Below are 26,625 nucleotides of genomic sequence, written 5' to 3'. Positions count from 1 at the left end.
ACAGATGAAGAATTGAATGTCTATTTATGAAGCATTTAAGTACACAAAATATTTCTCAAAAAGAGATCTTAGATCACCTGTATAAGAATGGCTTAAGAGCATCTATTCAGAAAAGATGATTCCTAGACTCCACCAAAGTCAAAATGAATATGATTCTTTAGCAACGAGAGAACTTTGTTAAAGAATAGCAAAGAGAAATTACTGTGACAAACTCAAAAGATGATTTTTAACACTTTTTTAGGAACACTGATGTAAAAGAATCATCCTAAATACCAGATTACTTGGCCTCAGCTATTACTTGAATCATACCAATTACTATTCAATTTAAATAATAACTTTGTTTTTCAGACCGCACCCAGCAGTGCTTATAATGTACTCCTGCTTATGTACTCAGGAATAATTCCTAGTGGTACTTAGGGGAAATTTTGCTATACTAGGCAATTGCTCTGCCCATTGTATTTTCTTGAATAACTTTTAAATTATATGAGAATGTACCTGTGCAGTATTATGATAGGCTGAAGACTAGCCCCAAAGATATCTATACTTTGGAAATCTGTCACATTATTATGGCAAAGGTGCTTTGCAGATATGTTTCATTGAGCATCTTGGAATGGGAGATGGTCCTGATTGCCTGAATGGACCATTATAAATAATGTGAGAACTAAAACAAGTGGTTTAAAAAATAGTAAGTAGAGGTTTTGAAGCCAATAAAGACAGAACCTCAGCAATAGAGGTACCCAAACTCATTTGACCTATCATTCCTTTTTCAGAAGCACTCAGCATCTCCCTGATAATTTTAAGGGAACAGAATGAGCCTCTGTTCAGAATCATACCTGAATCACAGTGCTGCGCCTTGGGGAAGATCTCCTAATTTGAATAACATTGCTCTAGTATTCATAAAGAGGAAGATAACCTTCTCTCGAGGCCTTGGCACTCAGGTGTGCGTGGCTGCAGGGTTATAAGTCCCCGGGTTTGAGGCGAGGGGATGTACTGATGGAGCTGGACCAGGGAGGTGTGGATCACGCCCAGATAATCGTGGAGCTAGAGAATTCCACAGGCAGCGGGTGGGTTCATCGCTACAGTCTCAGTCTTTGGAAAATGAGGTGTAGGATGTGCTTATGATCCTTGGTTTCCCTTGCAGATCATGATGATTGTATGCGCAAAAAATATATAAAAATGATAACCTGCATAGTTATATTGAGCCTGATCATTTGCACTTCCTTAGCATTCTGGATTATGTCCATGACTGCAGGCACCTATTATGGTAATACAACCTATATCTCCATGGCACTGGCTCATCAAAACTTACTAAATGGAAAGCAGAAAGAAAAAAGTCTAGATTCAGAATGTAAGGTCAGAGAAATTGGCTTCAGGTGTTCTGTAATGCAGCTGTGCCTACAGAGCTAGCTTTGTTGTACATGATTGAAAATGGCCCTGGGGAAACCTCAATAGCTTTTTCCAAGCAGCATACTGCCTCTTGGATGTGTCTATCTCTCCTGGCTGCACTGTCCTCATGTGCTGGAGATACATGGTCTTCAAAAGTTGCCACTGTCCTCAGTAAAAGCCCACCAAGGGTGATAACAACCTGGAGAAAAGTTCCACAGAGGACCAATGAAGGAGTCATAATCTTGGGTCTTATCTGTAGTCTCCTTACCAGTCGACCTTACTTACTTAGACATTTGGTCTGTGTTAATGATTTGGACCTTTCTGCTCTTCAGTGGCCAATTATTGCATTTGGGTGCATGGCTGGATTACTAGGATTAATTCTGGATTCATATTTAAGTGCTACAATACAATTTTCTGGTTATCATGGAAACACTGACCTGTTGTTAGTCAATACTCCCCACAAATGAGGTGAAGCACATCTCAGGAAAGCCCATTCTGGAAAACAACACAGTAAATCGGTCCTTGTTCTCTTGCTCCCAACAGCTACTTGGGGGTTTTGGCCCAGGGAATAAACTTTATTTCCTTTCCAACCATTCTGTTAAATTTGCCATTCCATGTTTCATCCTAAAAGGAAGAATTGTCTGACAAAGAGGAAATGCCAACTCCCCTCATATCCCATTGTCATGGAATTCCACCATTTTCCTCTCACCAATTCCCTTGGAAACCATCTTTCTTAGATAGGCAAGAGTACATCACAGTTATCCTTGTATTTGCTCTGCTAAATGTGACTTCTTAAGCAATGAAGCTACACAATTTTCTATCTATTGGGGTATATTGAATTGAAAGTTCTGGCATGATATATAGAAATGCTATTTGTTAAATCACTTATAGAGACTAATGTGATAATAATTTGTGAATGGTTTTTGTTCAGGGAAGAACCAAAGTAGAGAGTATATTTCAAGCATGTATATAAGCCTGTATTTAATCCCTGCAACCCTTCCCCACTGAAAAGAAAAGAAATAGACATGATTCTCAGCTATGGGAGAGAAATGCTTATATGTCAGTTATCCAATGGTCATGTCTGTCTGAAGTGATTTTAATTGATGGCATCTTTTTGTTATGTTCTGGATTTTTTTGTTACTTGCCATTTGCAATTGTGAAAAGTGTAAAGTTCAGTGCCTAGTGAGCTATGAGGCACATTCCACATTTGTTATTCCATTCTCAGGGCTAGTGATTAAAAGTAAATGCGGGCCTGAGCAATAGTAGACTTGACCAACCTGGGTTCTTTTCTTGGTATCCAATATGGTCACAGCCTGTCAGGAGTGATTCCTGAGCCTAGAGCAGGAGTAATCCCTGAGCACCTCTGGGTGTGACCCAAGAAGCAATAAATGTCTTTTTATGTATGTTCATTAGACTGTATAAGAAGTTAGAAGATAGATAGATAGCATGAAGGTAAAATGTTTGTCTTGCATGCAGAAGGTCAGTGGTTCAAATCCCGGCATCCCATATTGTCCCCTGAGCCTGCCAGAAGCGACTTCTGAGCATGGAGCCAGGAGTAACCCCTGAGTGTGGCCGGGTGTGACCCGAAAACCAAAAAAAAAAAAGTTAGAAGTTATTTTTATGTAAAAGCAAAGGAGACTTATTATTATTATTATCACTCATGGTGGCTACTTGCCTTACTCACTGTACTATTGCTCTTGTCCCCTTCTGTGAGTTTCTACGCATTTGTGATTTGGGCAATTTATTTACACTCAGTCATATGGATCTTTATCTAGGAATCGAAATGGTCTCCTCCCCTTGGAAAAAAGTCAGTTTGTGAGGGCCAAAAAGATAGTACAAAAGGAAAGGTGCTTACTTTGCACATGTCCATCCCAGGTTCTTTCCCCAGCATCACCAGGAATGATGTCCAAGCATAGGGCCAGGAGTAAGTCCTGAGCACAGATGTGCCCCTCTACCAAAATTAAGTCAGTTGGTATGATGGTAGAATGAAAGTAAATGCTCCAAATAAAAATTATCATTTATTTTCTCTCATTGTCTTGGCAAACTGTTTATCATGTTTTGTATTTACTTACATTTTATTTGAAGTTTTATGATTTATAATACTGTTGATAAGGTATCATGATACAGTTATCCAACAGTAAACCCATCAGCCGTGTATTCATTTCTTTCCAACATTGTCCCATGTTCCCTTCACATCTATCCCTCCTCATACCCCAGGTAAGTTGAGTTCGATAGACCATCTTCTTTGGTCATTTGCTATTCTTTTACTATGGTTCTTAATGTCTCATATATGAAAGAGACAATTCTGTATCTGTCTCTCTCCCCCTGACTAGTTAAACTTAGTGTGATACACTCTAGTTCCACTAACACTGTGGCACACTGAATGACTTCACATTTTTCTATAGACATATAATAGTTTATTGTTATATATGCTATTGTTTCTTTATTCAGTCATCTGTTCTTGAACACCTATGATTATTTTCAGATTTTGGCTACTACTGAGAGCAATTTTTTTTCTAAAATAGTACCTTTGTGCTCTTGTGATAGATGCCAAGAAGTGAAATTTCTGGGACTGGGTAGTGTGAAAAGTCAATTTTCAGATATTAATTAGGATCAATATTATTTTCCTAAGAAATTGAATCAAATCAACATTCCTGTTAACAATAGCATCGGCTTCATGTCAGCACTGTTTCTCTGTGTGTTCAGGTGAGAGAGGAAAATAAGACTAGTTCAGGGAAAGTAGAATAACCAGAGAGAGAGAGAGAGAGAGACAGAGAGAGACAGAGAGACAGAGAGAGAGACACAGAGAGAGAGAGAAGCAGGTTCTGAAAAGAGTAGTGTTAGGGAAAATAAATTAATTTTCTGTCATTGCAGCATAATGAAAAACCACAAACTTCTTGCCTTAGAGCAATACAAAGCATGTGTTAGAGCAACAAATATATGATATGCACACTGTCAGTCTCATACATGTGAGGTGATATTTCATTGTTATGATATTTTTGATGATGTTTTGATGTTTTGAGGCTCACAAAAAACTAATTTTTAAGGACTTACTCCTGGATTTGCACTCAGGAATCACTTTTTGTCAGCTAGAAGATTATAAGAGGTGCTAGTATTTAGGGTGTTTTATAGTTCTATACAAATTTCAATAGAATTTGTTGCTGGAATTATTTTTACTTCAACTCCATATCACCTACTAAATATGACAGGTATATTAGAGTTGGTAGTAATTATTTTATAATAAGGAGAAAATTAAACTAGTTCCTTTAAAGGAAAAATTTCTTTACACATATTAAATAAATGCTTCAGGATAGAACTCATATCATTTTAACTTTTAAAGCAAGAAAAATTACCCTTTTTACTTTTCTCTTTGTAATTTATAGAGTGACTTAATTTGGTAAGTAATTTAGAAGATTAAACTTAACTAGATTGCAAGTAGGAATTCCTTGTGATCAGTCTGAGTCTGTTCTTTGTAGATTTTTCCTAAAGCACAGAAAAGTAATTACAGTGGTTGTTGGATCTCTACTGAAAACAGCCCAAATGTCTTGGAAAAGTGTCCATTTTGCTTTAAGAAGATATTCTGATTCAGAATGCCCCACCCCTCGCCAACAACAAAAACATTTAAAATAAGAAATGGAAACTTTATCAGAAAATAATAGAAATAACTGCTCTGTGGAGAGATTTGTGTGGCTATTTTCTTCCTTGGTCACCATTCCTTGAGTGAAAAGTGAGAGGCAAACAACATTGCTTGCAGCCTATACTCCTCCAGTGTCTTGATAAGGTCTGGCTTTACACAGGTATAAACATAAATTCATGTTTTTTCATAATATTTGTGACCTCTCACTGTGGTTGTCTCTCAGTTAAAAAATGTAATTGAGTCTGATCGAAACTATATTACTTAATTTACCATAGGCTTTAGGACAAATATACAAGTCATTACATGGTTACATGTAAGGAAAATGAGGGAAGAAAGGGAAATAGGCCATATGACTTAATTTTTAATAATTATAATCTTGAACTGCAGTAATTCTTAATAGATAAAACACATTTTCAAGTAATATATAAACTTTCTGTCATTTAATGAAAGATAGGTAGCAAGAAATTTTCAATTTATATAAGTTTTCTGCCTAAGCTGGAAGATGCTCTAGATTTCTGGTTTGAGGGAAATTTTACTGATTAATTTAAAATAGTATATATAGTTGCACAAAATAGCTACAGAATTTGACTTCTCAGAGCAGATAAATTTCCTCCTAAATTTTAGCATTAAAATATATAGGACTCAAAAATTATTACCAGAAACAACTAATACAGGGGCCAGAGCCATAGAATAGCAGATGCAACACTAGTTTTCCACATGGTTGACTTGGATTAGATCCCAAGCACCATATATGGTTGAATTATGAAGATGTAGATATTATTGTAGATATTATTGTAGATATTATGTAGATATATATGTATATATACATATATATATATGTAATGGAATATTACATTGCACTAAGGAATGGTACAATTATGTAGTTTGCTGCAAGATGGATGAAACTGGAAGACATGTTAAATGAAGTTAGTCAGAAGAAGGATAAGTACAGGGTGTTAATACAAGGAAATGTAATTGTTTAAAGAGATTACCTAAATCATTTGATCCAGAGTACAGTGTGAAAGAAAGAGATAAAATGGAGTGTGAGAGAGGTGGAATAATGGCTGGCAGGGGTCAAGAGCATTTGGATACATTGGTGGCATTAAAGAAGGACAGAGCTAAATATCTAATACCACAGAGTCAACAACATAAGACTGAAACTTTAATAATTAAACTTAAAAAGGTGCTTGTCAAATGGAAGGCTGGAAGTGAGATGTATGATAAGAATCCTGGGAACATTTGTGTAGGAAGGTTGAAATTGGTGGTGGGATTGGTATTGGAACATTGTATTTCTTTCTTTTTTTTTAATTTAATCAACTTTATTACATACATGATTGTATTTGGGTTTCAGTCATGTAAAGAACACCACCCATCACCAGTGCAACATTCCCGTCACCAATGTCCCAAATCTCCCTCCTCCTCACCCAACCCCCGCCTGTACTCCAGACAGGCTTTCTATTTCCCTCATACATTCTCATTATTAGGATAGTTCAAAACGTAGTTATTTCTCTAACTAAACTCATCCCTGTTTGCGGTGAGCTTCATGAGGTGAGCTGTAACTTCCAGCTTTTTTCTCTTTTGTATCTGAAAGTTATTATTGCAAGAATGTCTTTCATTTTTCTTAAAACCCATAGATGAGTGAGACCATTCTGTGTTTTTCTCTCTCTCTCTGACTTCTTTCACTCAGCATAATAGATTCCATGTACATCCATGTATAGGAAAATTTCATGACTTCATCTCTCCTGACAGCTGCATAATATTTCATTGTGTATATGTACCACAGTTCTTTAGCCATTCATCTGTTGAAGGGTATCTTGGCTGTTTCCAGAGTCGCATGTGAGTAACTTACATAAATTATAGTAATTTCATTAAAAAAATTAAATGAGGTGCCAGGGACCCAATGGTAGTGTCATATGCAGATAATGTCACCCTGACTTCTTTGCTATCTCTCCAACCCCACTGCTTGTACGTTTAAATGCATATTAATGGTTCTTCGAATGTATCTATGCTCCACTGAGTTGTTGTATTTTTATCTTGCTGGTTTCAATAGATACTGACTGAGTACTTTGTAAGAGCTGCATGTAACTAAAATAATTGGTTGTTTGAATTATAAGTAGTCAAAAGTAGGCTATTTGAATTTTAAGAATTTTATTATATTTATGATTCTGCTCATAGTTTCAAAATTTGTTCATAATTTTGTAATTAATATATGCCCCAAAATGTCCATTTTAATGTATAGTTTTTAGTTTTTGTTATACAATTTTACATATGGCTTTATTAATTTTTGGTTATAATTGTTACATTTTAATTTCTGATCCCTTATAGTTTTTTTTTTTTTTTTTTTGGTGTGTGTAAGATGAAGATGCAGCCTGTTTTCTTTCCCAATGTTTTTTTTGCATGGTGTCCAGTTGTCTCCAAAATATTAGTTTTTGTTTTGTTTTGGTTTTGGTTTTTTGGTCACACCCAGCAGGGCACAGGGTTACTCCTGGCTCTATGCTCAGAGATCTCTCCTGGCAGGCTCCGGGGACCATAAGGGATGTTAATTTTTCTTTTTCTTTTCTTCTAATTTTTCTTCTTCTTTTCTTCTAATTTTTCTTCTTCTTTTCTTCTAATTTTTCTTCTTCTTCTTCTTCTTCTTCTTTTCTTCTTCTTCTTCTTCTTCTTCTTCTTCTTCTTCTTCTTCTTCTTCTTCTTCTTTTCTTCTAATTTTTCTTCTTCTTCTCCTTCTTCTTCTTCTCCTTTTAATTTTCTTCTAATATTTCTTCTTCTTTTCTTCTAATTTTCTTCTTCTTCTTCTTCTTCTTCTTCTTCTTCTTCTTCTTCTTCTTCTTCTTCTTCATCTTCTTTGTCATCGTCATCATCTTCATCTCCTTCTCGCTCTCTCTTTTCCTCTTTTCCTTTTTTCTTTTAGACAACGTGCTACTGAAGGTGTACAAAGCATATCACTTTCTCTCCTTTCAGAACTTTGTGTTCAGAGTGATCATTTCCAGCTGTCATTGATGGTCACTTTCAAAATTTGCTTTATTTAAAAAAGAAATTTGTTTTATTTTAATTGCTCAGAAATTGCCCCTAGCTTGGGGGGACTAGATAGGATGCTGGGGGATCGAACTGCAGTCCTTCCTTGGCCAGCACTTGCAAGGCAGACACTTTACCTCTAGCGCCACCTCACCGGACCCAGAAACGTACTTCTTCATGAAATTTTCCTATACATGATGTAGATGGAGTCTATTATACTGAGTGAAATAAGTCAGAGGGAGAGAGATAGAATAGTCTCACTCATATATGGGTTTTAAGAAAAGTTAAAGACATTATTGTAATAATGCCCAGAGACAACAGAGTTGAGGGCTAGAAGGACTGGCTCACTATGTGAAGCTCAGCATAAAGAGTGGTGAATACAGTTAGGGAAATAATTACACTAACAACTAGCATGACAATGTTAACGAGTGAGAGAGGTAGAATGCCTGTCTTGAATACAAGCGGGGGGGGGGGGCATTAGTGGTGGGAATGTTGCACTGGTGAAGGGAAGTGTTCTGTTTATGACTGAAACCCAATCATACTTGTAATCATACATTGTAGTCATACAATCATACTTTTAATCATGTGTGTAAATAAAGTTTTTATAAAAAATAAAAAATTGTACTTCTTATGAGATGCTATTTCACAAACAAATTAATTTTGAAAAAAATGACTCTTTATGGTAATTTCCCTGCCCAAGAGCAATCTGTTTTTTTTTTTTATTGAGACCATTGTGAATTTCAAGTCTTTCACAGTTGTATTTTAGGCATTTAATGGCAGTGAATTAGTACCATACCCACCATCAGTGTTGACTTCCTCCAACCTACTTCCCTGCATGTATCCCATACCTCCATGCCCTGTTCCCAAGACTACCAGTGTAACAGGTCTATTTTGTGTTTAGCTTGTAGTTTGTTGTCTCTTGATTCTACTGTTGTTTGACTTTGGGATGGGTATTTAGATCTGACATTTTTTCCCCCTTCTAAGTGGCTCCTGAGACCACTTGGCCCTTGGCCCATCCACTCCCCCCCCCCAATTTGTAGTAAGACTTAGAAATAAGAAAAAAAGGGGGGATGGGTCAAATGTGACTTTTTTTTTGCATAGTTACAGCAAATGTTGGGGAAATTAGAAAGGAAATTTCATTGGCCTAGAGATACAAGGTGTCTCCAACCATGTTGCAAACTGTCAAAAGACTGACTACAGGCTCCAGGCTTGTTAGTTGTCCAACCCCAATGTCTCTCTTTTTGGTCTCAGAGAAAGTTCTGCTCAGGATAAAGTCTTTCTTTGTGGTCCCAAGGCAAATTCTGCATAGTCATGAATGTTGTAGTCAGTCTTGTGTACTTAGAGATCTTGGTTCTTGCACAGATCCTAGGACAGAGCATATTCTGATTTCATCTCACCATTGGGTGGTAAGATATATTGATCTGCCCGTAGATCAAGTTGTTGCTGTTTCCTCATCATCAACAGGGTGTTCTATTGACCTACCCTGGAGCAGGTTGGTGCCAGGTTGGCCTATGGGCCTCACTAGGGGGATTTTGATTTCTGGTGCTGGTGCAATAAACTGTGCAGGTACCAATGTTGGGATCTGAAGGGTTGGACACTTGATGTCCAATCCATTGAAGCCCAAGTCAAGTCTCCATGACAAACCTTTAGGGTAAAAGACAGCCCTGCACTATAAAATTTATAAGTTTTTGTCGCTATTAGATAAGGACTTCTTTCTATATGTAAGATTTCCCCCATTTTAGTGTTCTTATGTAGAAAGGAATGATGTCACCTGATAGTCCTGGTGCATATGGGGGAAAAATAACAATATAAACCTGATTTTAACCTGAGCTCATAATCTAACCATGACTTTTCCTTTTATAAAAATAATATTTTTATTTAAACACTGTGATCACAAACATAATTGTACTTGAGTTTCAGTTATAAAAAGAACACCTCCCCCTTCACCAGTGCAAAGTTTCCACCTCCAATGCCCCCAGTTCCTTCATCCTCCACCCCCCATCTGTACTCAAGACAGGCTTTCTACATCCCTCACTCAATGACATTGTTATGATAGTTCTTAGTGTAGTTATTTTTCTAACTGCACTCAACACTTTGTGTGGTGAGCTTCATATCTTGAGCCAGTTCTTCTGGCCCTAATCTCTGGGAATTATTTCAATGTCTTTAATTTTTCTTAAAACCTATAGATGAGGAGTGAGACTATTTTGTATCTCTCTCTGACTTAGCATAATAGATTCCATGTACATCTATGTATAGGAAAATTTCATGACTGCATCTCTCCTGACAGCTGCATAATATTCCTTTATACATATGTACCACAGTTTCTTTAGCCATTCATATGTTGAAGGGCATCTTGGTTATTTCCAGAGTCTGGCTGTTGTAAATAGTGCTGCAATGAATATAGGTGTTAGGAAGGGATTTTTGTATTGCTTTTTTTTAGTTCCTAGGGAATATCCCTAGAAGTTAACCATGACTTCTCTACTTGAATTTTCTACTAAGCAGACACACAGCAGATATGGGGTAAACCTACCTTTACATAGGGAAATAGACACTAAAAATTATAACTATTAAGAAAATGCATCTGCAAAAACATACAAAAGAAATATAGAAATCTTCTTTAAGTCTTTTGAGATAGGTGTGTAGAATACAGAGTGTAATTTCATCCAGTGTCATGGTCTTATGAAGTCTGAGAACTGGTTCACAGAAGTGGGGAATCAAGTAGTGTCCTTGAGCTGAGGGTCTCTCAGGAGCTGTATCTCATAGCAAGCTACAGTCTACATTGGGCCGAGATGGAAGGAAAGGGCCGAGAATGGGTCTACAGAAGTGGGTTTGCAGATTCTTCCAAGGGTGAGACAGGGCAGGTTGAGAGGGTGTCCTTTCACTTTGGGAGTTGGCTGGCAGCTTGCTGGGGTAGGGTGAAGTTTCTGGTCCCTGAGGAGTTAAGAACTAATGGTGATAAGAATGTTGCACTCGTGATTAAAACCCAACTACAATCATCTCTGTAATCAAGGTGCTTAAATAAAGATATTAAAAAAAAGAACTAAGGGTGAAGAGGTTAAATAGGGGTAGATAGAGGATCAGAATTGGGGTGGTGAGAGGTTAGAGGAGGACTTGTAAGGTGGTAGATGGGGGTAAGGAGGAAGGACATTATATAATAGGAACTATATCAATATAAACCAGGATTATGTACAATATAGATTAGATAGGCATACAGGAATCAACCACATGCACACTCTCACACAAAATCACACACATATAGACATACAATGGAGATCTATTTGTAGGTTACAGTTGAAGGAGTTACCTTTATAGAATGGGTCAGAGCTCTTAAAACAATAAAAAAAATGATGCCAGAACGTGTGGGGTGTTTGCCAGTATCTAGGCAATTCATTGATGGTAGGGATAAATTTTGCTAGATAAAGCTTCTGGGGTTAGATTTTGATGGAGCATTCTTAGAACAATAATACTTTTCCCATCAAATATAGTAAGCATTATGATAGTGAGCTCTGTACCCCATGGCATATTGTTTACTATGTCTGAAGCCTCCAAATTTCTTTCATGGAAGCAATCTGACAATATGGACCTTGTGGTCTAATAGTAAGATAGCTTGGCTTAAAAAACAAAAACAAATTGTAAAAAGCATAGTCAATGAACCAGGCCTGTAATAAACATCTATGGTGTGCAGTTGCCTATTTCAATAGTCTCTGTGGACATAAGCATTAGATCATGATAGTGGGTATAATCATATGGAAGATAGATAAGAGGGAGTGTTTTGTCAAGGCATTATCATGTTGAGGACTGTATTTAGAGTATAGTATGATAAAACACTATAATGCAAAATTCAGTTGACCAACCTATATCTTCAAGAACCCCTGCGGACAAAAAATATTTAAACAGTTATTATAGACATAATTAAGACATTGAATCATTCTAAAAGTGAGCTCTGTAGTGTGAGTCCTTGGGTTCTGTATGCATACTGCACCTGTTTCTGTGGATAGAAGTAATAGAACAAGGACCGGAACAGTGGTGCAGAAGTAGGGCATTTACCTTGTATGCAACTGACCTAGGACAGACTGCGGTTTGATCCCCAGGCATCTCATATGGTCCTCCAAGCCAGGAGTGATTTCTGAGTGCATAGCCAGGAATAACCCGTGAGCATCACCGAGTGTGACCTAAAAACCAAAAAAAAAAGAAAAAAAAAGAAGAAGAAGTATTAGAATATTGTTATAGGTCTCTATGATGAGTGGGCAGTCTGCTTTTCTATTAGGTTTGTTTTTTTATGTCCTTTAGAAACATTTCAAAATTGTTTTTTATATATTTCTGACATAGTTCTCATTAATTGCCTTTTGTTCTTATTTTACCTTGGACTTAGAAAATACAACAAAAGCCCCCAGATTTGTCTATTGCATACAACATGAGCAAGGCACAGACTACATAGAAAGAAGGTTCTGGGAGATAGAATAAGTGTAATTAATAAGTAGAAAAGAAATAAATCTAAGGATTTTTATCGTTTGAATTTGGCTAAATAAATTAGCTAACCCATGTAAAAGTGACTTTAAGCAAGATAAATTTTTTCACTTAAAAATTAGTTCTGCATATCAACTTTAAATATCAGTGGGATTACATAAATATTAGTGATTCCTATCTTTTATTGCTATACTAGTATCTTCATTGTATGATCCCATTTTTAAGTTTGCTTTATGATTCCAAGAAGACTCCTAACGTTAGCCAACATATACTTTCAGACATGAGAATAGACAGTCAGGGAAAAAGGTAGTACCATAAACTGAGGTAAACTTCCAAGACTCTTCAAAAGCTCAATTCTTTTTTGTTTGTTCATGTTATTCTTACCAGTATAAGGGGCTTATCCTAAGAATGTAGTGATTATGTTGCAATGGAAGAAGGAGAAATAGATTTATGGAGTTAACTTTCTATTACTGCCACTAGAAAGAAGCATTTTTTTTTTCTCCTCAAAGTATTTTCAGAGGAAAAAAAAAGAGACAATAAAAAGCAGAAAATAGGAAACTGAATAGAGTACAGTTTGATTTAATTCTATCTTTAAGACCAGTTAAGACAACTTAGCTTCAGCAAAATATGAACCTAGAAATCACCATTTAGTCTTACAGTTTATCAGAATTAAAATATTTTCATGAAAAATTAAATCACATTTTCATTTTTTTAGAACTAAGAAACCATTTTAAGGAGTTAAAATAGTACTCCCACGGTCACCACTTATACAGATTCATAAAATTTTGAGGTCATAGTCTCTGTCTTTGTTTTAAAGGATTCTAAAAAAATACATAAATGATATATTTTTCTCTTTAGAAGGCACCACACTGGCAGTTACAAGCAATTTCCTGAGTTTGAGGGAAGGTTGGAGTAGGTGTTGAAGAGTTTTCATCCTGTGGGCCTTGTACACTCAGTTTTGATATATAAAGAATAGTATGATTGGTTTTTGCTGTGGTTTTGTTTGTTAGGATGTTGATTGATTTTGTATTGCTTATTTGGGGATTTTTTGTTATGTTTATATTTTAATGAAAACGTACTCAATGTTGATTGTGATATAGTTTTACTTTACCATAATACTAATAGACTAGTATTATTTCATGAGATTTATCTTAGCTGTGTGTATGAGTGAATGATTTAAAGTAATACATTTGACCTACATGTTTGAGATCCTGGATTCTCTATCTAGGACAAAAAGATATCAATGGTCAGTATGAAAATTGTAAAAATATGAGATCTTGACCGCCTCATACAACAGAGAATGGCACACATCACAAAGAATGAGAATAAACAGTGTTGGCGGGGATGTGGAGAAAAAGGAACTCTTATTCACTGCTGGTGTGAATGCCATCTATTTCAACCTTTATGGAAAGCAATGTGGAGATTCCTCCAAAAACTGGAAATTGAGCTCCCATACGATCCAGCTATACCGCTCCTAGGAATATACCCCAGGAACACAAAAATATAATACAAAAAATCCCTTCCTTACACCTATATTCATTGCAGCACTATTTACCATAGCAAGACTCTGGAAACAACCAAGATGCCCTTCAACAGACGAATGGCTAAAGAAACTGTGGCGCATATACACAATGGAATATTATGCAGCTGTTCAGGAGAGATGAAGTCATGAAATTTTTCTATACATGAATGTACACAGAATCTATTATGCTGAGTGAAATAAGTCAGAGAGAGAGAGAAAGAGAGAGAGAAATGCAGAATGGTCTCACTCATCTATGGGTTTTAAGAAAAATGAAAGACATTCTTGTAATAATAATTTTCAGACACAAAAGAGAAAAGAACTGCAAGTTACAGCTCACCTCAGGAAGCTCACCACAAAGACTGATGAGTTTAGTTAGAGAAATAACTATATTTTGAACTGTCCTAATAATGAGAATGTATGAGGGAAATGGAGAGCCTGTCTAGAGTACAGGCGAGGGTCGGGTGGGGAGGAGGGAGATTTGGGACATTGGTGATGGGAATGTTGCACTGGTGATGGGTGGTGTTCTTTACATGACTGAAACCCAAACACAATCATGTATGTAATTAAGGTGTTTAAATAAAATATTAAAAAATAAAATTGTAAAAATGTAAGAATTGTGATAAATAATATTATTTATTTCTCTCTTATAATATTCACTAACAGCATAAAACGTTTGATAATAGTGCTATATCTTATTGACTTAAATCATCTTTGAGAAGCTTTGCGATGTACCCACAAATAATACAAAAGAAAAAAATCTATTTTAATTTTAGCATTTCCTGCCCTTTCAATGACCTTTCAGTAACTGCTCATTTTTTCATTTTACTCTGATTAGTCTGTTCTTCTGAACTTCTTTCATTTCATAACAGAAAGTCTGAGCTTTTGCTGCTTCACTAAATTTCATTTCAAACCCATTATTTCTTAAATGATAATATAGACACCACTTTTACAAACATAACATTTAAAGAGAATCATTGTCCCATAAATAATTTGTTTCTCTATCAGAGATTGCAGCAGAATTATAGATGGTATATTCAGTGAGTGAAAACTGAGGGCTGAGAATCTATTAATTCTCACAGCAGCTCTTCTGCTAGTTTATGGTCCCAGGATTTAATATCATTCAGAGTCTGCTTCATATGCTACAAATCTTTAATATGAGAGCATAAAATTAACTCAGAGTTTTTAGAAAACCTACACCACTGTAAGCTTAGGTTATTGTGTTCATTATCTACTGCAATGTTATAGTTAACCAAGGTATAATGGCTCAAAACAATAGAACTACATTATCTCACTAAATCTTTGGGTCTGGAATCGAGGTACAACCCATCTGTTTTCTTTGCTCAAAACCTCAGCAGACTGAAACCAAGGTGTGGCCACCCAAAATAGAATTATTTACCAAATTAATCATTTTTCCAGACATTTTTATTATAGTAATCCAATAAACTTTGATGTCTTTTTTGAATAGCATCTGCAGAGAGCCACTTGAGTGTTTCTATTTCAATTATCTCTAGTTCAAAAATTTGTATGTAATTTTTCTTTTTATTTATTTTATATTTTTGTTTTTGTAATTTTTCTTATTTTCAGTTCAAGGCACTAAAATTTCCAGTTGAATCTGAAGACCTATTGAATGCCCTAGTGGTGAAGCAGTTTGGTGGAAAGGTGTTAAGGGAGATCAAGTCTGAATCATTTTGAGTGGAGGAAGGAAAGTCATTTTAGCAGCCAGGATCAATTTGTCTTGAGAAAACTTTCCTAGTAGTGAGTAATTGTAAACTTTCTACAAATGTTGGATTTTCCCTGGGTAGTTGTTGTACAGAGAGGCAGAGGTAATTTGCAACATCTATCTCAGTGGACCTGGGCCCATATAGGATTGAATTACTAAGAGACGTGGTTCTCTTACACATGAGTGCACATCAACATGTGTGAAGCTTTGGATTCTATCTTTGTCACCACTAAAGAGATTACAATAGATTCTCAAAGGATAAGCTGAAGTTTTATCACATTCTATGTTGTTTAAAGTCATGGTCATCAAACCATAAAGAAGATGAAAGTCTGGCAGAAGTCGGGTCCCCTGTTTCTGACATCAGGCTGGGAAAATCCATGAAACTACGCCTGCCCAGTGGGGCCCAACTGTGAAAAACTGTGAGTGCTACCTGTGTATGTCTGTCTACTGTCCTCTTGCATGAACCTCTTGGGAGTAGGCCGAAAAGAGGCTCCAGCAGAGCACTTAGCTCCGCTTTGCTACACGGCTGTGCGCTCTTTCTAAGAAAAGAACACCATCACAACAAGAAGAAAAAAAATCACACTAAGAACTGTGCTAGATCACAGAAGCAAGCATTTCCCTCCGGACTGTCTTCTCTGTTGCATGCTCGGGCCTAAGATTTGATCCAGTGTGAGGCTTCATCCACAGAGGACTCCCCTCCCTTAGAGGCAAGTCAGCCCATCCAGAAAGGGAGGAGCCAGAGGAGTGTGCTGCCTGCATCATATAGCTAATGAATACCACCACAACACGTAGAAAAACCCACAATACAAGTATGACAATGGGGAAACAACGCAGGCCAGCATCAGACATAGAGAATGAAGATGACAATTCTGATGACCAGATAATGACCAACCAACTAATCAACCTCTCAGTTAAGACTAGCAATATGGAAGATGCTCAAAGAACTCAAATAAACCATGGATCGAGTTGAACAGAACACTAATAAGAACCAAGAAAATATAAAGACAGAAATCACAAAACTCCAAACTGAAATAACATGTCAACTAACAGGCCTGAAAAAGTCAGTAAACAAAGTGAATGACAAAATGGATAAGCTCTGGGACAGGGTATCAGAAGCTGAGAATAGACTTGGTGCTGTGGAAGATGAGATACATAACAATTCATACAGCAGGAGATATTGGAAAAAAAACTTAAAGCAAATGAGCAGACAATGGAAAAATTAGTCAAAGAATGGGAACAGATGAAAATAGAAGTCTATGATAAGCTCAACAGAAACAACTTAAGAATCATTGGAGTCCCAGAGACCCAGGAAGAAAATTTCCAGGAAGAATCAATGGTCAAGAACATCATTAAAGAGAAACTTCCAGAGCTAAAGAATATATGTGATCAAATCCTGCATGCTCTAAGAGTACCAACCAAAAGAGACCCCAGAAAAACCAGCCGAAGACACATCCTAGTCTACACAATGGAATATTATGCAGCTGTTCAGGAGAGATGAAGTCATGAAATTTTCCTATACATGGATGTACACGGAATCTATTGTGCTGAGTGAAATAAGTCAGAGAGAGAGAGAAAAATGCAGAATGGTCTCACTCATCTATGGGTTTTAAGAAAAATGAAAGAACTTCTTGCAATAATAATTTTCAGACACAAAAGAGAAGAGCTGGAAGTTACAGCTCACCTCAGGAAGCTCACCACAAAGACTGATGAGTTTAGTTCAAGAAATAACTACATTTTGAACTGTCCTAATAATGAGAATGTATGAGGGAAATGGAAAGCCTGTTTAGAGTACAGGCGGGGGTCAGGTGGGGAGGAGGGAGACTTGGGACATTGGTGATGGGAATGTTGCACTGGTGATGGGTGGTGTTCTTTACATGACTGAAACCCAAACACAATCATGTATGTAATCAAGGTGTTTAAATAAAAAAAAGAAAAATAAAAAGAATGTCTAATAGATTAAAAAAAAAGAAGATGAAAGTTTGTGAAGAGTTTCAAGTGTGGCTGAACACTTCTGTGGGCTCAGCTGTGCAGATGGAAGCCAAGCATCTAGGAAGTAAGAAACATCCATTAAAGGCAGTAACCCATTTTATACCTTAAACTCTAGTTCTGTAAGTTCTTATTTATTTGTCTAATCATATCCTCCTCCCTCTAATTTGGACTTGATAAATGCCAACATAGAGAATTTGTGGGAGGTTGAAGGTTAGGAATTATTCTAAATTTTTCAGGTGATTAAACTCTTAAGAAAAAGTCTTTTTCCAGTGCTTGCAATATAAAGAAAACATGACTGAATAATAGTACCAGGAGGCTTAAATATGAAAATTACACTAGTTATCAGTAAATTAGAGAAACTGAGTCCAGAGTGAGTGGATATGTAGGGCATATGTCTTGCACACAGTCAACCCAGGTTCAATCCCCAGCATCTCATATGGTTCTCCGCTGAGCTTGCCAGAAGCAATATCTGAGCATAGACCCAGGAGTAACTCCTGAGTACTGCTGGTGTGATTAAATAAGCAATAACAACAAATAAATAAATAAATAAATAAATAAATAAATAAAAATTAGAGAAAAGAGCCTCTGTTTAAAGGGTGGATTTAGTAATACATTATTGTCACCTATGACTGGAGATAAAACATAAGGATATTAAGAAATTTAATGGACAGAATTGAGACTTAGTTGATTTAAAGTTGACCACTAACAAAAGGTCTATGGTTAAATACAAAATGCCACATGAAATCACCTTCTTCGTTTTCTCTTGTCATCCTATTAGTAATAGTCAGGAAGACTTTGATTTAATAAAAAGTACAAAATTTACTATCTTACCTTCAGCAGCCAACCTGTAAGAAAGAGTGTCCTTAAGGTGAATGAGATTATTATCTTCCAACTGGAAAAGCAAAAATTCAAATGTCTTGTAAGGCATTGTTTCTTTAAAATGAATGCTTGTGAATCACCTGGGATATATTTAAAAAAAAAAAACTACAATATTTTTTGCTCCATAAGACGAACCTGGCATTTATAATAGATGCACATAGATTTTTATTTCTTTATTTATTGTTTTTTTGGGCCTCACCCGGTGACGCTCAGGGGTTACTCCTGGCTATGCACTCAGAAGTCGCTCCTGGCTTGGGGGACCATATGGGACGGGGGGAGGGGGGATTGAATGCTGTCCTTCCTAGGCTAGTGCTGACAAGGCAAATACCTTACCTCTAGCACCACCGCGCCGGCGCACATAGGTTTTAGACAAGGAAAATAAGAAAAAAGTATTCTAAAACAATTGGTGCATTACAATACACCGGTAAACAGCTGGTTAAACATATTTACCTAACTTTTTTTTTTACATCAGTAAAGAAAAAACATTTTTTAAATACTCAGGCTTCAGCTCCAGGCAGCATTCACTCCATAAAATGCACAGACATTTTCCTCTGTCTTTTGGAGGGAAAAAAAGTGAGTCTCATGGTATGAAAAATATGGTAATCTGATAGTGGTAGAAAATTGGTATCAGAGGTGAAACATTACATTTTGAACAACTTTCCCAGTGATATTGATGCTTCTAATCTGTAAGTATCACTTTAAGTAACATACTGGCACAGCTGAATAGGATGACATACTCTAAAAGATTTGTTTATCACTTTGTGAAAAAAGTTAAACTGAAAGTAAGAAGAAAATACTTATCTGATGCAACTAAAGTAGAAGTTAAACAATTAAACAAGCCTCCAGGAAAATAAGAATGACAAAGGAGACAAATATATTTGCTTTGAAACATATTTGAAGTAGGTCTGCCATACACTTCCATTTCACCCCACTCCCTGCTGACCCTTGCCATTTAGCCACAAACATCACAGCATTTAATTGCTATCATATATTAGGGAGCAACAAAATATTCCTGCCTTTTGAGTGAATTTAAGATTTGGTCAAATATTCTAGAGTAATATGATGGAGGTCAGAAGGATAGTGCAGAATGGCTAGGTTTCAAGAGACGTTTACTGTCTTTCATTGCAGTAGAGATCCTTTGAATATGTAATGCACTGCTATTCAAATATCATCTAATATATTTGTTTCACTTAAGACTCAGGACAATAAAATATACCTTGATATTACATTCAAGCACCCATTAGATCTCCCAAGGCTGCCAAGAGTGGTCCCTGAATATGAAATAAGTAATAATATTAGCCCTGGAAACTGCCAGCTGTGACCCCAAACCCAAACCCAAAACAAACAAAAACAGGGTTGCAAATGCTCTATTTGATCTGCTCACACGAAGAAATATAACTTTCCCTGCTCCTCTTTCTATTGCTATTTATATCAGCTGCTGTCCCTTCAGGGGATCAGTTTTCTTCTCAGTATTTGATATAAATAACCACAGTTCTCTAAGTAAGATCTGTCCAAGACTTACAGGTAGTTTATGGGCTGATATCCAGTTATTTATTTTTATGTTTAGGCAATGATATGCTTTTGTTAATAATAGAAGTAAATGATTTTCTATAAAGCACCTGATAAAAAGTATTTGATTAAAACTGATACATTTCTAAGCAAGTGGCTGTGGTGGTCTTTTGAGGCCATGCCCTTGAGTTGACATTTCTCTGAGAGAGTGCAGTGAAGTCCAAATGCAAAACATAACATAATGTGTTGAAGAGAGTGCAACTGTTTGATTTACCCAAGTCTGCTCTAAGATCTTTCATACCTAGGGAGTGTGGGCTTTTGCCAATTTTCATGCCCTTTACACTATAACAAAAAATTACCTGAATTTTTTTTCCTTTGAGGAAAAATATCAAGCAATAAACTAGAATAAAAATCTTCCCTTTTTGTTGTGCTGTGTTGCTTTACTTCTTTTGGGGGTTTTTTGGGTCATACCAGGCAGCGCTCAGGGGTTACTCCTGACTCTATGCTCAGAAATTGCTCCTGGCAGGCTCAGGGGACCATATAGGATGCCAGGATTTGAACCACCAACCTTCTACATACAAGGCAAACGCTTTACCTCCATGCTATCTCTCTGGCTCCTACTATTTTTTAATTTCATGATAGATAAACAAAAATGTTTCAAAAGAAAATATCTTTTATGGGTGAAGACAGCAACTAATATTTTTAGCTCAAAAAAACCCGCCAGTGTTGAAAACTATTCTTTGAAGCTTCTACACAAAAATTAAAAAAAAAAAGTTTGATTTTTTTTTAAATCTTTTTAGATAAAGCATGATTCAAATGAGACTTTTGACTTCAGGTTTCACAACATTCATAAAATACTTAAAAGATTTAAATGGCATTGAATGGGATAGACATAAAAGTGCAACTATATAAATAAATATAGTAATAAGTAGTGCCTTAATCTGCTGGTAATATCTAAGTATTGTTTAATCAAATTAATGAAATATTTCATAATGCAAATACTGCATTTTATTAAGTATTTTTCATGATTAGTGATTAAAATTTAACTCAATGTGTTAATAATTAAGTGAAATTTAATCTAATGTTACCTGCAGCTCTATAATTTGCATTACAAAATAAACTTGTAAATACAAGCCCATTTTATTTTTATTTTTATTTATGGAACATGATAAAAGAATGGCAATTTCAAAAATTCAGCTTTTCAATGTCTCTAGTAGTGACATACTTATTATTTGACAGCTTTGAAGACTATATTGGATCTATCTTTAACACCTACTTTTCTTTTTTCTCTTTTACTGTATCAGAGATAGAACATAGCCCCCCCTGCAGGCAAGGTATGCATTTTACCACCGAACCCATTGTTTGTATTAATACCAGAACTTAACACTTAATTTTAGCTTTCAGTGTTATGGTGAAATAGTGATTCTAATTTAAATTCTATCTATTTTATAGAGGTATTTTCTAGGTGAAATATTGTATGCATGTGCATTTTTACTGTGCTTCATTTGATAGACTAGGTTTTGTAGCTATAAGAAAAGTTAGCACAGTCCCAAATATAAATATTTGAAAAGCAGAAGTTAATTGTGTGGCCATGCATCATGTTTGCAGTAGCTGTGTGTTGTATCCCTAAGCAAGTCTGGCTATTTGAAGCCCCATGATCATGTATACTTCTGTCATCACAGCATAAGTGGAAGATGCGTGTGACTCATACACATAAAAGTTTCTCTAAGAAATGGCATAGGCTGGTGAGATAATACAGTTGGGTAGGGCATTTGCGCTGCATGCAGCCAAACCCGGGTTCATTTACTAGCATATGGTTATGCAAGCAGAACTGATTCCTGAGAATAGAGCCAGGAGTAATCCCTGAACATCACCAGGTATGACCCCAAAAGCATAAAAACCAACCAAATGAAAAAGATATGGCAGGTCCAATTCTTCTCCAGTTTAATTGACTAATACATCTTAAACCTAAAACCAGTGAAGTACAATTTCACCATATCCTAGAAAAATATGGGAACTGGGCATATATTCAAGATATAATAATTGTTATAGATATTTTCATGTAAAGCTGCACTTTATTCTGGAACAGATCTAGTGAAAATTACTTTGCCTTTTAATATTATGGCAAACTATTAAACAACTGCTATAAATCATGGATTTGTGTAGCTAAGTTATTATTTTTAGTTTTCAAATATTTTTACTTAAAGAAAATGCATCGTATAGTTCACATATAGTTGATCTATGATCATTTGTTTCCAGATAAGTGAAAGCAAAGTTACTGGGGAAAAAGGAAAGAAAAAAGAAAATGGAAGAGGAAAGAAAGAAAAAGGACAAAGGATAGAGGACAGTGGCAAGCTCATTTGTGAAAATTACACCAATGAAGTCATTAATGCAATGGCAGAAGGTTTAGTAAGTAAGCTTTTGTTATAAGTCCAGTCTGTCAAATTCAGGTTTTCCTTTATGGATGACAGCATCAAACAAATGTGGTTGTATAGAAATTCAAAGCTATGATATTATGAATTTTAGGGAAATATACTCATCTACCATCTGCCTTCTGGAGATATCAGCCCAACATTCAGCATGCCTAAAGTGTGGTCAGATAGGCATCCCTACAAGGAAATAGTAGAGGGCCATAGATGGGGCAGGCCATGGAGAAAACTGTAATTCTGGGCGATGGAGGCAGCCAGTGGGACTTTAGAGTGTTGGGGCTTGGCCCACACTCTTTTTTTTTTTATCATACAGCTTACAAGCTCTTATATTTATTTTATGCTTATTTCTGCTCATTGATATGCAATATTTCTCACAAAGTGAAATAATTCCACATTATTTCCTACCTTGTCTTAGATTCTTTTTCCTAATAATGATCTGCATTATTTATTTTGTTTGTATTATAAACACTTTTTTCCCCTTATTTTAAACATCTTGATTACATATATGATTGTGACTGGTTTCAGTCATGTAAAGAACACCCCTTTCACCAGTGCAACATTCCCACCACCAATGTCCCATATCTCCCTTCATATCACCCCTCCTCCACCTGTACTCTAGACAGGCTTCTACTTCCCTCGTTCATTCTCATTGTTAGGATAGTTCTAAATGTAGTTATTTCTTTAACTACACTCGCCACTCTTTGTGATGAGCTTCATGAAAAGAGCTGGAAGTTCCAACCCTCCTCTCATTGTCTCTGAGGATTGTTGCAAAAATGACTTTTATTTTTCTTAAAACCCATAGATGAGTGAGACTATTCTGCATCTCTCTCTCTCTCCCTCTGACTTATTTCACTCAGAATGATAGATTCCATGTACATTCATGTATAGGAAAATTTCATGACTTTATCTCTCCTGATGGCTGCATAATATTCCATTGTGTATATGTACCACAGTTTCTTTAGCCATTCATCTGTTGAAGGGCATCTTGGTTTTTTTCCAGAGCCTGGCTATTGTGAATAGAGCTGCAATAAATATAGGTGTGAGGAAGGAGTTTTTGTATTGTGTTCTTGTTTTCCTAGGGTATATCCCTAGGAGTGGAATAGCTGGGTCAAATGGAAGCTCAATTTCCAGATTTTGGAGGAATCTCCATATCGCTTTCCATAAAGGTTGGACTAGACTGCATTCCCACCAGCAGTGGATAAGAGTTCCTTTTCTTGTAAAGTTCTGTCAGTGTCCTGTATATTTTGGATATTAGCCCCTTATCTGATGGGGTTGGGTGAATAGTTTCTCACACTCGTTGGGGTGGCTCTTGTATCCTGGGCACTATTTCTTTTGAGGTGCAGAAGCTTCTCAGTTTAATGTATTCCCATCTGTTGATCTCTACTTCCACTTGTTTGGAAAGTGCAGTTTCCTCCTTGAAGATGCCTTTAGTCTCAATGTTATGGAGTGTTTTACTGACGTGTTGTTTTATATACCTTATGGTATCCGGTCTGATATCAAGGTGTTTAATCCATATGGATTTTACCATCGTACATGATGTTAACTGGGGGTCTATGTTCGCTTTTTTGCAAGTAGCTAACCACTTCTCCAGCACCACTTGTTGAAGAGGTTTTCCCTGCTCCACTTAGGATTTCTTGCTCCTTTGTCAAAAATTAGGTAATTGTATGTCTGGGGAACAATGTCTGAGAACTCAAGCATATTCCACTGATCTGAGGGTCTGTCTTTATTCCAATACCATGCTGTTTTGATAACTATTTCTTTGTAGTACAGTTTAAAGTTGGGGAAAGTAATGTCTCTTATTTATTTTTCTCTCAGAGTACTTTAGCTATTCGAGGGTGTTTATTGTTCCAGATGAGCTTCATAAGTGTTTGATCCACTTCTTTGAAGAATGTCATGGGCATTTTTAAGGGGATCGCATAAAATCTGTGTAATGCTTTAGGGAGTATAGCCATTTTAATGATGTTAATCCTGCCAATCCATGAGCAGGGTATGTGTTTCTATTTCATGTGTCCTCTCTTATTTCTTGGAGCAGGGCTTTGTAGTTTTCTTTGTATAGGTCCTTCACGTCTTTTGTCAAGTTGACTCCAAGATATTTGAGTTTGTGTGGCACTAATGTGAATGGGATTGAATTCTTGACTTCTCTTCCCTATCATTATTGGTGTATAAAAAGGCCATTGGTTTCTGTGTATTAATTTTGTAGCCTGCCACCTTGCTATATGAGTCTATTGTTTCTAGAAGCTTTTTGGTAGAGTCTTTAGGGTTTTCTAAGTAGAGTATCATGTCATCTGAAAACAATGAGAGCTTTACTTCTTCCTTTCCTATCTGGATTCCCTTGATATCTTTTTCTTGCCTGATCGCTATAGCAAGCACTTCCAGTACTATGTTGAAGAGGAGTGGTGAGAGCAGACAGCCTTGTCTTGTACCAGAATTTAGAGGAAAGGCTTTTAGTTTTTCTCCATTGAGGATAATATTTGCCATTGGTTTGTGGTAAATGGCTTCAACTAGATAGAGAATGGTTTCTTTCATTCCCATCTTGCTGAGAGTTTTGATCAAGAATGGGTGTTGGACCTTATCAAATACTTTCTCTGTGCCTATTGATATGATCATGTGATTTTTATTTTTCTTGTTGTTGATGTTGTGTATGATGTTGATAGATTTATGGATGTTAAACCATCCTTGCATTCCTGGGTTGAAACCTACTTTGTTGTAGTGTATGATCTTCTTGATGATGCATTGGATCCTATTTGCCAGGATTTTGTTGAAGATCTTTGCCTCAACATTCATCAGGGATATTGGTCTGTAATTCTTTTTGGCAGCATCTCTGTCTGGTTTTGGTATCAAGGTGATGTTGACTTCATAAAGGCTGTTTGGAAGTGTTCCATTTTTTCAATTTTATGGAAGAACCTGGCTAGGATTACCTAAATGTGGAAGGTTGTAAGTGTCCAAGAATTTTTCCATTTCTTTTAGGTTCTCATGTATAGTAGCATAAAGTTTCTCAAAGTAGTCTCTGATTACCCTTTGGATCTCTGCAATGTGTGTCATCATCTCCCCCTTTTCATTTCTAATATGGGTTATCAGGTTACTCTCTCTCTCTCTTTGTGAGTTTTGCCAATAGTCTATCAATCTTGTTTATTTTTTCAAAGAACCAACTTCTGCTTTCGTTGATCTTTCGGATTGATTTTGGTTTTCCACTTCATTGAGTTCTGCTTTCAGCTTTGTTATTTTTTTCTGTCTCCCTATTTTTGGTTCCTTTTGTTGGTCATTTTCTAATTTTTTGACTGCGTCATTAAGTTATTCAGGTATTCCCTTCTTCCTTCCTGATGTGTGCTTGTGGAGGTAGGTATACATTTTCCTCTCAGGACCACTTTTGCTGTGTCCCATAGATTCTCGCAGTTTGTATCTTCATTATCATTTGTTTCCAGGAAAGTTTTGATTTCCTTTTTGATTTCATCTTGGACCCACTTGTTGTTCAGTAGCAGGGTGTTTAATTTCCAATAGTTAAAGTTTTTTTTTCTGTGTGCCTTTGTAGATCACATCTAATTTCAGAGCCTTGTGGTCCATAAAGGTAGAATGCAAGATTTCTATCCTCTTGATTTTATGGAGGTATGTTTTATGTGACAGCATGTAGTCTATCCTGGAGAATGACCCATGTACATTGGAGAAGAATGTGTATCCAGGTTTTTTGGGATGGAGTGTCCTATATATCTACTAGTCCTCTTTCTTCCATTACTCTTTTCAGGGCTAGTATATATTGTTGGGTTTCAGTCTGGTTGACCTATCAAGTGTTGATAGGGCCATTTTGAGGTCTCCCACAATGATTGTGTTATTATTGATTTCTTTTTTCAAATTTGTTTTGGTATCAAGGTGATGTTGGCTTCATAAAAGCTGTTTAGGAGTGTTCCTGTTTTTTCAATTTCATGGAAGAGCCTGGCTAGGATTGGTAGTAGCTCCTCTTGAAAGTTTTGAAAGAATTCATTAGTAAATCTATCTGGGCCTGGCCTTTTTTTTTTTTTTAGGCAGATTTTTGATTACAGTTTCAATTTCCTCAATAGTGATGGGGGTGTTTAGATAT

General features: G+C 36.3%; 1 protein-coding gene and 2 pseudogenes across 1 annotated transcript in view; all 3 read left to right on the top strand.

Moving 5' to 3' along the window:
* The window catches only part of KCNQ5 (potassium voltage-gated channel subfamily Q member 5), a 722,711-nt gene that overhangs the window by 100,469 nt on the left and 595,617 nt on the right, over positions 1 to 26,625 (top strand).
* On the top strand, positions 1,059 to 1,958 carry LOC126013744 (transmembrane protein 19-like; annotated as a pseudogene).
* The window catches only part of LOC126013600 (protein max-like), a 65,255-nt pseudogene continuing 49,457 nt past the window's right edge, over positions 10,828 to 26,625 (top strand).

The sequence above is a fragment of the Suncus etruscus genome, chromosome 7, assembly GCF_024139225.1.
Source record: "Suncus etruscus isolate mSunEtr1 chromosome 7, mSunEtr1.pri.cur, whole genome shotgun sequence".
Taxonomy (NCBI): domain Eukaryota; kingdom Metazoa; phylum Chordata; class Mammalia; order Eulipotyphla; family Soricidae; genus Suncus; species Suncus etruscus.
This window is presented reverse-complemented; position numbering and strand designations above follow the sequence as displayed.